Genomic DNA, 18,093 nt, shown 5'->3' with positions numbered 1-18,093 from the left:
TTCAAGAAGAGTTCTTGTTTTTTTTTATTAGCAGTTTACATCAATTTTAGGGAAGCATTGAAGTCGTGTGGTGCATTCGTCATCAATACTTTCCTTTCTATCTTCTAAGTTATAAGTGTCTTTATCTGAAAAATGACAAATACCCATATCTTATGAGGGAGCTTTCCCTCCCAAACACAAAGGAAGATTGTAGTTTGATAGTGATCAATTGTGATCTCCAACTATTGGCACACTTGTCACTATTCATGGGGTGAACAAGGTCATTTTTATAAGTAAATTGACAGTGTCAAATTTGTTTACCAACATATTTTTGGCAACTCTACTAGGGATTCAAATGATAAATATTAATCAATCACTTGTAATGAAGCAAGATGGTATTGTCGCATGAGAATGTATTTCTAGTTCTACAACTAAATTTTGGTTTCTAGGACACACACGAAGACATTATTTCAAATTTGAATACTCTAGCCTTGAGGTGTAGATGACGTCTTCAAAAATACCATTAGGTGAATCAAGTTCTCAAAGAAGAAGAAGAAGAATTTTTAGAAATCTTGAGAAGAGTTCCTATTGGTCAAAACATTGTGTTTGTTGAAATAATGTTTACTATTCTAGAAAGAAATAGGCCAAATCTTAGTAGTGTCCAAGATCAAGTGAGAAATAATCAATAACATGGCTGATAAATGTTACCTTCCCTAGAATGAAGTTTGGTTACTCTATTTAAAAGATTGATTATTGAAAAATATATTTCAAAGATTGATTATTTGTGACTCTATCTAAAAGTGAGAATTCAGAATAATGGTTTGGTAAAAGGGAAAAGATGAAAGTGATAGTGATAGTGACAATGATGATGAATATTTTGAATTCCAAAAGAAGCATGATCTTAGTGAACCCATATAGGTTGCTTTCTTGAAGGGTTTGTATGGAAGAAGGAAGCTAGATCCCAAAATGGTTCATCCCCACTTACTTCAAGTTTTGTGAAAGATCCAAGAAGAAGATGGAAAGGATTCTAGTTTTCTTTCTCATGATCAAGAATCCTTCTTGGAAAATGGTTCAACATATAAAAATAAAGAAGGGCTTGTTGAAAAGCATATTTATCTAAATCAATGATGAAGAATGATAAAAATTTATCTTATGCACCTATGTGTGAACAAAATTGTATTTTCAATGATCATAAGCAAGCTAGCTTCTTGAAGAGTTTCTATGGTGGATAGAAACTAGATCCAGAAAAATTCCATCCGTCTTTGCTCTAAACATTGTAAAAGATAGATGAAGATGGTAAAGTAACCAAATTTTCTCTCACAAAAAAAGATCATTGTCAAAAAGAAGTTTTACATATGAGCATAAAGAGGACTATGTTCAAAATTATGATTCATATGAATCAAAGTTGAATGTTGTTGATCAAGAAAGTAGTTCAACACATACACTAGTTGCTCAATAGAAAGACACTTCTAGTGGTCTTGATCAAGTTCATTTTGTGAAAAGATTCTATTGTAATCATAGATTTGATCCTATCCGAATACACCCTTCATTGCTTCAAAAATTGCAGAAAATTGAACAAGAAGATGAAGGGGGAAATCATTTTCTTGCTAATGGAATACTTGGCAAGAAGAATATGAAAGAGACCTATCAAAAGATGCATTCCTAGAAGATGATCAAGAAAAGGTAAGTGAAAAAGGAAAATAAATATTTATTGAGCCTTGAGCTAAGCATTAGAAAGACCTTGAGAAGGTAGTAGACGTCTTTTGTGAATCTAATAACAAGGATTCTGATGAAGAGGAATCAAAATATTTACATACATGCTTGCACGCACAATTTGAAAAGAATGATGAGGAGAGAGTGACAAAAGATTAATCATATGTGGTCATTATTCCAAGTTTTTTTCTTGATGCTTTTGATTATGGCTTCCTATGTGGAGAAGAATTTATCCATCCTCTATTACTAGTCGTCAAAGAGGAGACAAATGTTGATAAAAGTCAAGGTATGAACTTGGGTATTTCTTCCTCTAACATGTTGGTAAGAAATGAAACTCATGATGATGGGGTGAAAGTACAGGAAGATCTTAGTGACATAGTTTGTCATGATGAGTTAGAAGAGATTTTTTTAGTGCAACAAATTTGAATCACAGATCCTAGCATTGAAAATAAATATCTAGATAAGAACATTACTAATATCAAGCATGAGGTAGTTTTTGAAGAGATCAATGTGTTTTCTATAGGTAAAGATATTGAAGAGCATCTCAAGGAATATGATCACAAAGTGTGAATGTTGATAAGCTTGAGGAGGTTCATGGTAATGCTAAAGGTCATTCAAGATTTCCTCTTGATCAAGATCTGAATGCTTAAGGAAGTTGCTCCATTTGTAAGCCCTCTCATCTTGTTGATCAAGATTATGATTTATCATTTATAAAGCTACATACATCCAAAGAGGAGTTCACTCCATGAGGTACTATACAAATTGAAGAGGATTATGTCATAGTACACCATTCATGTTGAATAGATAATGACACAAAAGCCTTATATCAATTTGGAAAGGGATCAAAATTTCATGTAGCATGTTCAAATCAAGAATTAGAGAAATATGAAGATGAAGTAGAAGTGAACCCTACCCCACCTGACCCACAATCAAAATGTAAAGAGGGGGATCTTATCTTGGGTTCATATGATTGTGAATCCCAAATAATATAGGTCATATCCAAGGAGGATGCATTTTTAAATCCAAACCATTTCTTAAACAGTCCAACCAAGACAAAGATAATTGAAAAAGAAGGCCTACATGTATCAAAAAAGAGTCAAGGGCTTCATGATAACCAACCACAAGAAATACAAGAAAAGTGCTTTCCTTATCGAGAAAATAGTTGGAAATGAATTGAGAAGATTAAAAATCTAGTGCTCCAACTCATTCAAAATGAAGCCATTGGTGACATGCATCATGAGGAAAAATTGATTGTACAGTTAGAAGTTTTTCATGAGGCATGGTTATTTAGGTACATTCCCTCTTCCAAAACAATGGAGCATGTGAGGAATCTAAAATTTGGAATCCAAGGAGTAAGCCTATAGTTGAAGTTTACTAGAACTTGGGAGTTGCCACCTTTTAAGTCGCCATGGCATTTACTTTTTCAGCTATTCAATGGGTTTGCATGATTTAGTTGGAGCCAGAACTATGTTAGTTAGGAGTTTTCATTGAGCCTTTTCATCTTTTTTGTTTGGCTTGTGCTCCCAATTTAGGTGTGCTCTATCCCTTTTCATCTATTTATCTCTTTTTTGGGTGACTCAATGGCCCTTGTGATAAAGCACTTCTCTTATTTAAGTCTACATTCATTCACCATCCTACACAATCCTTATCTCTAGTTAGAGCTAGTTGTTGGCTTGATAATTAACTAAGGGGTTAAAAAAATATAAAAATCAAAATGAGAGCAAAGAGAGATGTGAAACTCTCTTTATGTACTACTCTCTCACTACATACTCAAACCCTGCTTTCTCCATGTACTCAAACTCCTCTCTTTCTATGTACTACTCTTTCTCTCTCTCTCTACATAATCAAACTACTCTCTCTCCACATATTCAAACCCCTCTCTTTCTTCGTACCCCTCTCTCTCTCTCTTTCCATACTAAAACTACTCTCTTTCCATGTACTCAAACCCCCCTCTCTCTCTGTGCTAAAATATTTTCAAATATTAAGATTAAGAGATTTGAGTTGGAATCCGAACTTTATCTAAATGTTTCTTCCATAATCTAAACCCAAACCAAAAATTTCTATAAATTCCTGTGAAATATAAATTGAAGATGCTCAAAACTAATGACAGGAACACTATTTTGACATACAGAGATTGACCTCATGAAATATTCATGGTGATGCCATGGAAGATGAGTTTTGTTGTGCATGTATATAAAATATAAAGTCAGGGGAGGTATAAATAAGATGTTATTTTGAAGTAAGCTAGAGGATGCAACAAGAATTCAAGGCGAGGAAATCAGAACCAAAGAATCATGCCATAAAATGAGAAATTTCCATTGGAGCTTCAATTCGCTTGTTCGACTCAAAGCATCAAAAGGCACACAAATTGTTTGATATTATACCCAAAGTAGAGTTTAACATTCTTTTACATGTATGCATATGTACAGACAACAACCACAAACTAGACAGGTGAATTAGTTTGGTTGATTGAAATGGAAGTGTTTCTTCCCCATTCGATAGCACTGACTTGCTAAACCATGCATTTTTCTTACAAATCCATATGCAAAATTGTGGTGTGTAGGAAAGACACATGACTATTTGACATAATGATTTCAAGAAAATCTAGGTGGCAGGTGTTAAGATAAATCCCACAAAGGCTCAATATGAAAACATAGAAAAGGCACGTGAACTATTTGATTGAAATTCTAAGGTATACGCAGTCCGCAAGTGTCAAGTTGAATCAATATGATAAAAATATTCATATCTATGCTGGTGACATGTTCAACTGACATGTCTTAGTGAATTTTGATCCAGTCAAGAAGTGTTGTATTAAATCATTACAATTCCCAAGCTAAGACATAATTCCATTCTAATGGAAGATTGATAGCATTTTTAGTGATGAAACTGGTAAGTGGGAAAGATGTTTATTTATTGGCTCAGCAAGGAGAATTCTCACGAACCATTTGATTAAATGCCTCAACTAAGATAAAAGCACAATCTCAAGGAAAGTGCATATTTTACAAGCATGCCAGAACATGGGGATATTGTTGATGTGAATGCTCAGTAAGGGTTAGTGTGTATTACCATGAATTTCACATATGTTGGGATAGTAGACAACACTTTTGACTTTGGTACATTATAAGACATGTAGTAGCTTGTGGACATTGTGAAATTCATAGAGAGGTGATCTATCAAAAAATTATTTGTAAGTTGATTAGATATCCATATCAAGAACCATTGGTATTCAAGCTTCAAAGCGCACCTTTTGTTCGATAGAATACTAAGACAAGATGAAGATAATACAATTTGATGTGACTTCTCAAATCAAGTAGTGATTTCGAATCAAAGAAAGAAAGGAATGTAAATTGTTTGACATAATACTTTAGGTAAATGTTAGAACCAGCACAAAAAGTTGAGGTTTTGGTTGTATTTTATTATTATCTAAAGGAGAAGAAATTGAGAGTTTGAAAATACAAAGTCAAGATAGCACTGAACAAGGAGCTTGGTAAGTAACACAATGCAAGGCAAACCTAACTCAGAGACTCATAACACCTCTACAACAAAGAGAAAATACAAGATATATAGTGATCACAATTGAAAGCTAGAATTAGTTGCATCTAAACTTGTCTCAGATTTTTATTTGTATATTTTATACAGAGGCTAACTTTAATTTTAACCTTATTTTAGTCAATGTCTTAACTCTTCTTAGTTATGTTTACACATCAAAAGTTGGAGTTGTTAAAGTTAGAGTTGGTTATGAACCTTCTTCAGAGTAATCCAAACTCTACTTTTTGAGTATTTAAGAACCCAAAAAGTTGGTTATGCTAGAATAGATTATAAATTCATGAACAACACATGTAATGAGGACTTTTTGGATTTAGAGACAAGAGATACTTAAATTTTGATAGGAAGGCAATTTTTGAAAAGTGTGTACAATTCTTGTTCTTGCAATCAACATTTTTCTTAGGTTCTTGGTGCTAAGAAATAAAAGAAAGTACATTTTCTTTATCTTTTCTACAAAATCTGAATTTTCAAAGTTTTGATACTTTGTAATGACTATTTTCATGGTATGATTTAAATATTCATGAATCATTGAATTAGCTTTGTGTCGATGATATCTTTCAAGCGCAACTCTTATTTCTTTTCAATAGCAATTTACATCAATTTTAGGAAGAATTGAAATCATGTGATGCATTCCTCATCAATAGTTTCCTTTCTATCGTTTAAGTTGTAATTGTCTTTATTTTGAAAAATCACAAATACCCATATCTTATGAGGGAGCTGCCCCTCTCAAATGTAGAGGAAGATTGTAGTCTGATAGTTATCAATTATGATCTCCCCAACTGTTGGCCCACTTGTCACTATTCATAGGGCAAACAGGGTCATTATCAGAAGTAACTTCATAGGAACAAATCTATTTACCAAAAAAATAAAACTAAAAATTATGAAACACTTACAATTGACAAAACCCTTACCACTATTAGCCTCTTGCAATTATGGAGGACTTTTCCCAAATTCCTCCAAGAAACATAATGAGAGAGGTGCCTTATCATATTAGTACCTTGGTATTAGAATAACTATATATGAAGCTCTTCAAGTTGACCATTTCAGATTATGTCATTATAATTTATTATGTTAGCTAAATTTAAATGAAATTAATATTGCTATTGTTAGTAATATAAATATATAAAGTTGCTGTTAATTTTTTTTGAAAAGATTTATTATTGTTCATAAATATTATCTTTCTTATTGTTAATTTTGAAATAGTTTTAGGCTCACTAATACAATAAATAAAATTATTATTTTTACTTATTATATTTAAGTATTATATTGTTTAACAAATTATATTAAATATCATTATAAATATATTTTAAAAACTATAAAGTACATAATAAATTAAAATTTTAATTTAATTATCAATGAATATTAATTTTATGTTAATAAAAAAATGACAAGATTTATTAATTTTATATTAATAAAACAAAATTGACAAGCTTTACATTAACATTTGTATCCTAAAATTATGCTGAAGAAAAGAGAAATGAATATGGTGGATGCAATAGTATTTGAGTATGACAAGTACAACAAGTGTCGCATAGTAGCTTTGTACTTGCCTTTAGTTTTTATATAAATATAGTTTAAATTTAATAAATTTATTATAGTTTATAAAATATTTTAATTAATTAAAATATTATACATTTATATTTTTCTATAATGATATTAATTATAATTTAAATTTATATATTATTTTTTATTATAATTATTTATATATATATATATTGTGTGATACTATTATATTATAAATAAATTATAATATCTTTATAATAATAATATTTCTTAAATGATTATATAATATAAGAATATTTGCTTTGGTATTTTTAATTGAATGACAAAAATTATATTATTAAAAAAGGTAATATTAAAATATAAAAATATAAATCAACCCATTTACATTAAAAAAATATTAAAAATGAATCACATTCATCAAATTAAAAATCAAAAACCAAGTAACCCAGCCAATATATTCACCCAATCAAATATTAACAAAATATTTTTTAAAAATTGTAACATTACAAATCTTGCATGTATGCTAAAGTTAAAATTAATTATTTGTCAGTTGTACAAAACAAAACAAAATTAATTAGTGATTAAAGCCTGCCTAAAATTCAAAATGTGTCACAATTATACTAATACTAACAGAAGAAACTATTACGAACATGATTGAAGAGTGATGTTTCTTCAAAGTTTACATTGAGGAGATAAATTCTACACTCCAACTGTTTCCATCGTACACTATTGCCATAACGAATATGAACATGAGACTAAAGAGTCATCTTTTCTCCTCCTATGGTTTCTCTGATTTCTTCTTCTCAGGTGGCTTCTCAGCGGGCTTCTCAATGTGTACACCGTTGTGCAGAATCAGAACGCCTCTCAAAATTTGGCTGATATCCTCATCGTCCCTTATCACCAAAGCAATATGCCGAGGAGTTATTCTCTTCCTCTTCATACCTCTTGCCTTACACCCCGCCATAAACAACACCTGAACACCATCAAAATTGAGTGAGTCACTGTTAACTTTAAATCCTCAATGAAAATGTCAGAATGAGAAAGGCCATTCAAATACGGCTAGAAAGAAATTGAGTCAGGCTATATGAATTAAATATGAGTTATTAAATAACAAAAGTTTGATAGATAGTTTTTAGATTTGATTGTGTAGTATTTTATATTAATTAAATACATTGTATTGATGAATCATATAGTATGATTCAACATCTTGATTAAAAAGACTACACAATAAAATCCAAAAATTATATATCAAATTTAGATAGATAATAAAAATCTTATAACTATTTAACATTTTAAACCTAAAATATTAATAATACCTCTGCGGCTATATACTCCATAACGGCAGCCATGTATATGGGAGCTGTTTCTCCCACCCGCTTTGCATATCTGCCCTTCCTCAAGTACCTTCCAATTCTCCCAACGGAAAATACTAATTCTGCCCGGACACTCTTGGATTTCCTCCTCTGTCTTCTTCTACGGCTACTTTCTCCAACCTCCCATCGCCCACGGCTACTTTCTCCAACCTTCATAATCCTAATACATATGCTTGTCCTTTTATCAGATACAAAATCTGATGTAGGCAGTGGCTCAACTAATATGTAGATAGTGCCTCAATATATAGTAAACAACGAAGCCCATGATCGATTTGTGGGTCGCTTCTCTGGCCAATAATATCATATCTCACATTCAAGTTTCTGTTTTCTCATCTCTTTTCCTTAGATACCAAAATGGAATATTTCCTGTATCAATATAGAAATTCTATTTCTCACCAATGGAATCTTTTCAGCCAATCGAACACTTGCTTTCTAAATTTGCTAAGGATTGGCATTCAAACAAATTGCAATGTGAGTGAGTGAGGCTCAATTTTGTTGATACCAATAATTGACTTGAGATTCCCTAAAATTTATAAATAAAATGTTATTTTGGATAGAATTCTATTTTGTAAAGCAAGGGAGTTTGTAAAGTTCTATTTGTTATCATTATTTTCATTATCTTTCCAAAATTTCTTTAGGAAAAAGCGAAAATTCTTTAGACGCTCTATAGTAACTTGGGACTATTATATAAGTTTTATTATTTTTTGTAATTTTAATTTTTTTGGTTCACATTTTCAATTGGTAAGATATATATGAGAGGGATCTATTTGTCTTACTGTATCTGATATGGGAGTTGAATTTGTAATCTTTCTTTCAAGAACATAAGTTTTCCACTGATAAAATATTTAATTATAATTGAAAGAAAAGATAAAAAATCATATGAACTAATTTCATCAATATGTAATCCTCTACTAATATCCTATACTAGCAATTGCACATTTATGTATGTGCAACAATTAGCCGATAGGAATGATTTCTGTAAGTAAATGAAAGGAAATAAAGAACTATTATGGTTAAATTTAGAATTATAATTAGATTAAGTTATCAATTTAACATAACATTTAATTAGGGTTAGAGTTAAGTTTGAGGTTATGTTTCAAGTTGAACAAGATTAGAGTTAGGATTATGATTCAAATATATCTTAAATTTTTAATATCACTTGGGATTAAGGCTATGGTACACAAACATTTCTTAAAATTAATTATAGTGTAGGATTAAGGTTAACTTGTTTATGTTTCAAATATATTATGATTCAATTCGATTCTGTGTAAGTATTAGAGTTACCTAGGTTCAAAGTTTAATGTATTGGAGAAGATTTTTGAAAGCATCAATAACTCATTTTTTTTAGGGTAAGGGTTCAATTTCTAAGTATGATTTAATAAAGTCTAATGATAGGTAAATGGTTAATTTATTAAGATAGATGGATTTATATTTTTAGTAGGTGAATACAATTTTCAATCCATAGACAAAATTGAATTAAGTTGGAATTACCTTTATGTTTAAGGTTTAAGGCATAGTTAAAGTCACATTGTAGCTACATGATTAAAGTTTGGATTAAGGTTTAGCCTAGGGTTAAAGGTGTGGGAAAATGATTATGGTTAGAATTGAGATTATGATTATAGTTAGAATTGAGATTATGGTTATAGTTAGGATTTACATAATGGATAGTTCTACGAGTTGTGAGAATATAATGATCCTAGAATACATTATTAAAATATAGGTAAATAAATCTTTATATTATGTATTATGTTGGAATTAAAATAAATTTATTTATTATAAATGAATAAATAATTATGAATTTTTTAAAATAAAAAGAAATATAAATTAATTTACATATATGATAAACATTTCTAAATTTTAAATATTTTTTATCTTAAAAACCTTAAATTATAAAATTAAACTATAATAATAAAATTAAAACCTAGATACAAATAAAGTCTCTCTATTTATTAAAGGTATTTAAATAATATTTAATTTCATGCATTTCATTTTTATCTTAATACTTACTAAATTAAAAAAAAAAGAAATAATCTAAAAAAATAGAAATAAATTTGTATAACATATATTTTAATTTTTCTTCTTGTTTGTAAATCATTTCAAATTTTAAAATTATACAAAGTTCTATTTCTATTTTTCAAAACGAATCAACATAAATTGAAAACTAAAAAACTGAAATCTAGACTTAAATGTTAACTTTCTATATTTATTCAAAAAAATAAGAAGTACTCCTCTTTTATTTTAAGTTTTTGCATACATATAATTTCAAAGTATAATTGATATGAAGACAATTATTCTATATTTTTACTTTAAACAACATTTGTATTAGAATTTTTTCAAAATGGTACAAAATAATCTATGTATATAATAAAGTTTTCTAAATTTATCAACCTTTTGTCTATTGCTCTCCCTATTTGTAATTTATTAGATTTCTTCAATAAATTTTTTTTTCTAAATTTAAAATCATTCTTCTATAAAAAATTAAATGATAACATTAAACTATAAATTTAAAACTAAAATCTACTTACAAAGGAAATCTATCTATATCTATTGAAGATATGTAATCTACATTTTTTCATACATTTTTATTTTTATCTTAATAATTACTAAATTTCAAAAAATCAAAATTAAAAATTAAAAATAAAATTTTATGTGTGTGTGCGCGCGCTAGATATAAATTTTATTTTTTCTTCTTACCTATATATTATTTAAAAATTTAAAATTATATTAAATTCTATTTTCAATTTTCTAAAATGAATCAACTTAAATTTAAAACCAAAAAACTAAAAATCTAGACCTAATGCGAACTTTCTATATTTAAAAAAAAAAAAAAAAAATCTTATTCTATTTTATATTTATGCAAGGATATAATTTCAAATTGTAATTAATATGAAAACAATCTTTCTATATTTTTTTCTATAATCAACTTTTCTAAAAATAAAATCTAGATACAAATGCAATCTTTTTATTTTGTTTTAATTTTTTTTTGTATTCTATTGACTTTTCGCATTTGAAATTATAATTTAAGATAATCTAAATTTTTAATTCTAAAATCAAAATGTATATATAAATTGACTATCGTTATTATTTTTAAGATTTATAAAAATATATGAATCATTGTCAACATATTTGATAATAAAAACAATATAATTTCAATGTCTTTCATAAACAACACAAATATATGAGTAAATCTATTTGCAGAGAGATAAATAAATTTACAAATCAAATCGAAGCTATGAAAAATGATTTGAACAATAAATTGAAACAAGCCTATAGTTATAAAATTAAGAAATTTTTATAACTAATATGATTTAGTCCTATGCATATTTTTTGTGGTCATGCATGTATTACCATTTCTATTTGTTTCCTCAACTTCTCTATAATCTATATGCATGCATTTTGCAACTACTCACTATGTATTTATTATTATATTAAACTTGTCAAACAATTCAAACTAGTATATAAACTTTCTATAATCTCTATGTATGCATTTTGTAACTACTCACTATGTACTTATTATTATGTTAAACTTATCAAGCAATTCAAACCAGTATATAAACTTGTGGCATTATAATACCTGTATATATGAAACAAGAGACGCAATGCGTCATAGTTCCTGTCATTGTAGAGGTGTAGGTGAGTGAGAATAAGGTTAAATAGTTGTAAATTAGGATTGTGAATGCATTGATTTTTGCCTAGAATTGCACTTGTCATCTGATAGATGGCTCATATGTTTTCATAGAATAAAGTAATTTTTAATTATGAAATAAAATTTTATATAAATTAATATGTACATTTGTAAATAATATATAGATGTAATACATATAAATTAATGTTAATGAATAAATATAATATAATAAATAAGAAATAACATATAACTATTTAATTTTAGTACATAGTTTAGGAAAACTTAATAATAATTTATACATCTTTTAAAATTGAAGTGTCTTTTTTTTTGTGGTTATTTTCTTCACTATGTTTTTTGATGTAAACTATAAGTATTAATTTAATATTAAAATATATATTTAAGCTTTAAATATATTTAAGCTAAATGATAAATTATTTAAATAAATAATAATAATAATAAATGATATAAAAGATAAAAGATAAGGGCTTTAGAATTTTTTTCACTTTTATATAGCATATAATAAAAAAATTATTCTATTTAATTGATTCTTAACTATTCTAGTATTTTTTTAAGTTAGAGAAAAGATGAGCATATATTACAACACTAGTCCTTGTATATCTTATCTATTTGATCTGCATATTATTTATTGAATAATCACATTGATGAACCCTTGTAGTCGAATCAAGTTTGGATATCTAAACTTATTCTTAAAATTAATAATTTTTGGTGAATCAGTGTTCATATTAATAGTCATATCTTCAACAAATTAAATAAAAGAGGGCTCTTGTTTGTGAATGGTTTCTCTTATATTTTATGGATTTTAAAAGTGTTGATCATATAAATTTTAACTTACCTTATGCCTATTACATGTAGTCATTTTTTTCTTCTCGTTATTCATCAATTTGATCTTTCTATGTAGTATAAGGTTGTTTTTGTATAGTTTAAACTATTTCTCCTTGAAATGCCTAGTTATGCAAGACCTTTGAAGATAGAGACTACCTTTTTTTAATGGGCCTTATGGAAGTATAGAAAAAATAGGATCTTTAGAGATCAAATTATTAATAATATGAAGCTCTACTCCTAGCTAGCAAAAAGTAAATTCAAGAGAACATTGATGTTGTTCTTATTGGTGATTCCAAAGCTACTAAAAAGTATGAAAGGATTGGTTAAGTAATAAATACAAATGATCTATCTAAATCCTCTATCATGGCCAAAGAAAAAAGAGTGATTTAAAGTGTTTTATAGAACCTAGGAGTTATTTTAAACCGTCGATCATCAATGTCAGGTTGTCCTCCTCATATGATAATAATGCATGTCAGTTTTTTTGCTTGGAAACTATTTCCATTCATGTTTCATAAAAAAGTTAGGGTTGCATGGGGTAATTATATTTTTTCCAGGTATGTTACGATCATCTTGATAGGGCGGATAGTAACGTCAAATTCAGAGCTAAAATTGAACCTTTATACGATGATTCATTGCACAACATATTAATTAATAGCCTGGGTTCTGGACATAATTTCTACAATGGAACAGTTGGCATCAAAAGAAGATGAAAAGATACAATCCAACTGAATTAGTAGCAACAACAATTTTGGTGCTGGTAAGGTAGTCTAAAATATTGGGGCCTCGTTTGTTGTTTGGGTCAGAGGATTTATTTATTAATAATATGTTTTTTCGATATCTATTTGAATTATCAATTTTATGAAGTGTTTAGAATTTAATTACTATAATAACAATTTAGTAAAAATTAAACATTTAAAGAGCTCACTTTTATAATTAAAAATAAAATATTTCTATATTGACAAAATGCATTTTTATTTAGAAATTTCTAATTTTTTTAGACTTTTCTAATGAAAAATATTTATGTGAACTATATTAAAAAGTTATAATATTCTAAAGGCACAAAGTAAATATATAGAAACTTCCTACTTTTCTAATTAAAAATAAAAGATGTTTAGAAATAGGGAGCCAAGATTTTGTGTGTGAGAGAGAGAGAGACATGTGCAACAGATATTGTGAGAGATAAAGATACATGAGTGAAAGAAATGGGGTAGATATGGACGTGAATAGGAGGAATACATTATGATAGGAGGGAGAGGAGAGACTTAAAGAGATTAAGGAGGCAAGGAGGGAGGGAGATGATGTAGAGATAAATGGTAATAAAGGAGAGGATATGGTAAGAAGAGGTGGAAATAGGAGAAAGGGAGGAATGTGGGAAGGTATGAGGTAGAATGAGACAACTTCATAGGGGAGAGATATGAGGTAGATAGAAAGAAAATAATTAGGGCATCGAATGGATGGAAATGGATAGGGAGGGAGGGAGGGAGGGAGGGAGGGAGGGAGAGAGAGAGAGAGAGAGAGAGAGAGAGAGAGAGAGAGAGAGAGAGAGAGAGAGAGAGAGAGAGAGAGAGAGAGAGAGAGAGAGAGAGAGGTGCTAATGAGAGAGATGGTCTATAGGGGATGGATGATAATTAAGGTGAGAGAGAGAGAGAGAGAGAGAGAGAGAGAGAGAGAGAGAGAGAGAGAGAGAGAGAGAGAGAGAGAGAGAGAGAGAGAGATGTGTGAGAGTGATGAAAGATGATATAGGGTAGGAGACATGAGGTCAATATAAAGAGAGAGAAATTGTGAGAGGTAAAGAGCCATGTGAGCGAGAGATGGTTAGAGACATCTAGTAGATATAGGGGGTGGAAAGGTTAGGGGGATCATATTGTGAGAGGAGTGAGGGGAGAGAGTTAAAGAGTGCAAGTAGGGAGAAAGAGAGAGGGAAATAAGAGGGAGAGTGTAAAAGACATGATGTAGAGATAAATAGTAATTAGGGGACGAAATGTTAAGAGGGTGTGGGAGAAAAGAGAAAGATAAAAGAGGTGAAGAGATGAGGTAGAAAGGGACAACATGGTGGGAGAGAGAGATGAGCTGGAGAGAAAGAGAGTAATTAGGGAATCACATTGATGTATTTGGGTATTGGGGGGGGGGGGGGGGGCAGAGAGAGAGAGAGAGAGAGAGAGAGAGAGAGAGAGAGAGAGAGAGAGAGAGAGAGAGAGAGAGAGAGAGAGAGAGAGTATAGTAATAATAAGAGGGGTCATGATAGAGAGGGTACGAAGGCATGAGAGACACAAGGTAGACATGAGAGTGAGATAGGGGGAAATATGGTGAGAGATGTGAAAGAGGTATTGTGATAGATAAAGATACATGAGTGAAAGATATGGGGTAGATATAGAGGTTAAATATGGGGAATGGATTGTGAGAGGATATGGTAAGCAAGGGTGGAAATAGGAGAAAGGGAGGAACGTGGGAAGGTATGAGTAGAAAGAGAGAAAGAGAGAGAGGGGGGGCATAGGCATGAGGTAGACATAGTGTACAAAGGATGAGAGATAAATAAGCATGAAAGAGGTATTAAGAATTTAATTAAATGATTAATAAACAAACTATTTATTATAAAATTTGAAGCCTCAATAACTCTCTAACTCTTGATTTCCTTAAAAAATCCCACTACAACCTTTGCTCTATTGCAAATAATTATCTAGCTTTAAGGATAAAACTTATGTTAACACTAATGAAAATGGAAAAATATAATTTCAATCCAAAGTTTAATTCTAATTACTTTAATAAAAATATAGATTTTGATCCTATTAATTATTACATATGTGGGGATTTGAAAAAACTAAAAAATCAAAGGGAATCTATTGCATTAAGCATATTTTTGAAGTGAACATATAAAATCTATAATGTATCATAAAATATAATATATTTAATAATTATTATTTCTTTTTACAGATTAATAACAATAATGTCTTTCATTCTTCCATCACAAGTACTACTAGCTTATATATATAATAATCTGAGAGATATCGTTCTCGAGGCACCTATTTTCATAAATTGCCCTAGTGCAATAGGTGCCTCGAGAAGGATATCTCTTGGCCTATATATATATATATATATATATATATATATATACATATATTATAATAATAATCTAAGAGATATCGTTCTCGAGGTGCCTATTTTCATAAATTGCCCTAGTGCAATAGCCGCCTCGAGAAGGATATCTCTCAACTTATATATATATATATATATATATATATATATATAAAAGCTAGTTAATAATTTATAAAGAGATTAATGTTTAAACCAGTCTTGTGTCCTCGTGAGAGATTGTATACTTTGTGTATATATTTAGAAATTAGCTTAATGGTCAAATAAAATTAATAATAATATATAATATTCATTAAAATATTCAAGAAAATTAATCTCATCAATATTTGGTGTGTCAAGTAAGTCTTTTTAAAATGATTCACAAAAAATTATTTAGTTGTGTCAAATTATGGTGTCCGTACAAGAGCTTGGTATGGTCCTAAAAAATGCATTTTGAAAAAGTGGTTTTTAAAGATCTATAACAAGGGAATAATATATCATATGGGTATACAAATAAATAACATATTCAAAAAGAAAATTCCATGCACTACAATTTTTATTTTTGGAGTTCTTTTATATTTTATCTCTAAATGGCTCAAATTTTGGCATCAATTGACAATATATTTCAAAAATAGGAAAAATAGTTCCACTTTTGGCCAAAAGTGAGACCATACTTCTTGCACTAAACCTTAAGCTTAGGGTTAGGGTTATGCTTATGGTTAAAGTTATGGTTAGATTTATGGTTATCATTAGGGTTAGGGTTACGATAGGGCTAGGGCTAGGATTTGGGTTAGGGTTTGAATCAGGGTTAAGGTTAGAGTTATTGTTAGGGTTAGGGTTTGTGTGAGGATTAAAGTTAGGGTTAGGGTTATGGTTAGAGTCCAATTATGGTAGAGTTAGACTTAGGGTTAGAGTTAGGGGTAGAGTTATGTTTATGGTTAAGGTTAGGGTTATGGTTATGGTTAGGGTTAGAGTTAGAGTTAAGGTTAGGGTTAAGGTTATAATTAGGGTTAGGGTTAGTGTTAAGGTTAGAATTAGGGTGAGAGTTAAAGTTAGAGTTAGTATTAGGATTAAAATTAGGGTGAGGGATAGGGTTTGAATTAGAGTTAGAGTTAGATTTAGGGTTATTTCTAGGGTTAGGGTTACAATTAGAGCTATAGTTGGAAGTTAGGGTTGGAGTTATAGTTAGGCCAAGAGTTAGGGTTAGGGTTAGGGTTAGGTTTAGAATTAGAGTTAGAGTTAGGATTAGGGTTAGGGTTAGAACTAGGGATACAAATATAGTTTGGATTAGATTTAGAGTTAGGGTAAGGGTAAGGGTAAGAATTAGGGTGAGGGTTAGAATTAGGGTTACAAATATAGTTAGGGTTAGGGTTACAAATATAGTTGGAGTTAGAGCTAGAGTTAGATTTAGACTTAGAGCTAGAGTTACAATTAGAGTTAGAGTTACAATTAGATTTAGAATAAGGGTTAGAGATAAAGTTAGAGTTAGAGTTAGAGTTAGAGTTAGATTCAGAGTTAGAGTTAGGGTTATATTTAAGGTTAGAATTAAAGGTTATGATTAGAGTTAGGGTTACATTTAAGGTTAGGGTTAGGGTTGGGTTAGGGTTAGTGTTAGGATTAGTGTTAGGGTTAGGGTTATAATTAGAGTTAGAGTTAAAATTATAGGTAGTGTTAGTGTTATTATGAGTTAGAGTTAGAGTTAGAGTTAGAGTTAGAGTTAGAGTTGGGGTTAGGGATATAGTTAGGGTTATGGTTATAGTTACAATTAGGGTTAGGGTTAGGGTTAGAATTAGAGTTAGAGTTAAGGTTGAAGTTAGATTTAGAGCTAAATTTAGAGATAGAGTTGGGGTTAGGGCTAGATTTAGGGTTAGGGTTAGTGTTACATGGTTAGATTTAGGGTCAAGGTTAGAGTTGGGGTTGAGATTAGGATTAGAATTAGGGTAGAGTAGGGTTAGAGTTAGAGTTAGAGTTATATATAGTGTTAGGGTTAGGTTTAGGGTTAGGTTTAGAGTTAGAGTTAGGGTTAGGGTTAATGTTAGGGTTAGGGTTACAATTAGAGTTAGAGTTAGAGTTAGAGTTATAGTTACAATTAGAGAGAGGGTTACAATTAGAGATAAAGTTAGAGTTAGAGTTAGAGTTAGGGTTACGGTTAGGGTTAGAGTTAGAGTTAGAGTTAGATTTAGGGTTAGAATTATCATTCAGAATCTAAGGGGTAAGGCCATGGTAATGGTTCCTACTTTTTGGCCAAGTTTGACACTAAAGTATATATTTTTAACAAAAACTTGATTTTCAAATGCATATTATGATAAAACTGTAAATAAGTTGACGATGATGTAAACTAGTGACTTTTAACATTTATTTTCTATGTAGTTTCTAACAATATTTTTTTAGTTTTTTTAATAATTTCATTTGAAGTCCATTTTTTTATCTCCTCTGAGAGGT

At 29.6% G+C, this 18,093-nt stretch overlaps 1 pseudogene; it reads right to left on the bottom strand.

Annotated features, from left to right (window-relative positions):
* Nucleotides 1-7,519: 7,519 nt before the first annotated feature.
* Nucleotides 7,520-8,270, bottom strand: LOC149558463 (uncharacterized; annotated as a pseudogene).
* Nucleotides 8,271-18,093: the final 9,823 nt, after the last annotated feature.

The sequence above is a fragment of the Cupressus sempervirens genome, chromosome 5 (assembly GCF_028749045.1).
Source record: "Cupressus sempervirens isolate cs-2001-9-10 chromosome 5, ASM2874904v1, whole genome shotgun sequence".
Lineage (NCBI taxonomy): Eukaryota > Viridiplantae > Streptophyta > Pinopsida > Cupressales > Cupressaceae > Cupressus > Cupressus sempervirens.
This window is presented reverse-complemented; position numbering and strand designations above follow the sequence as displayed.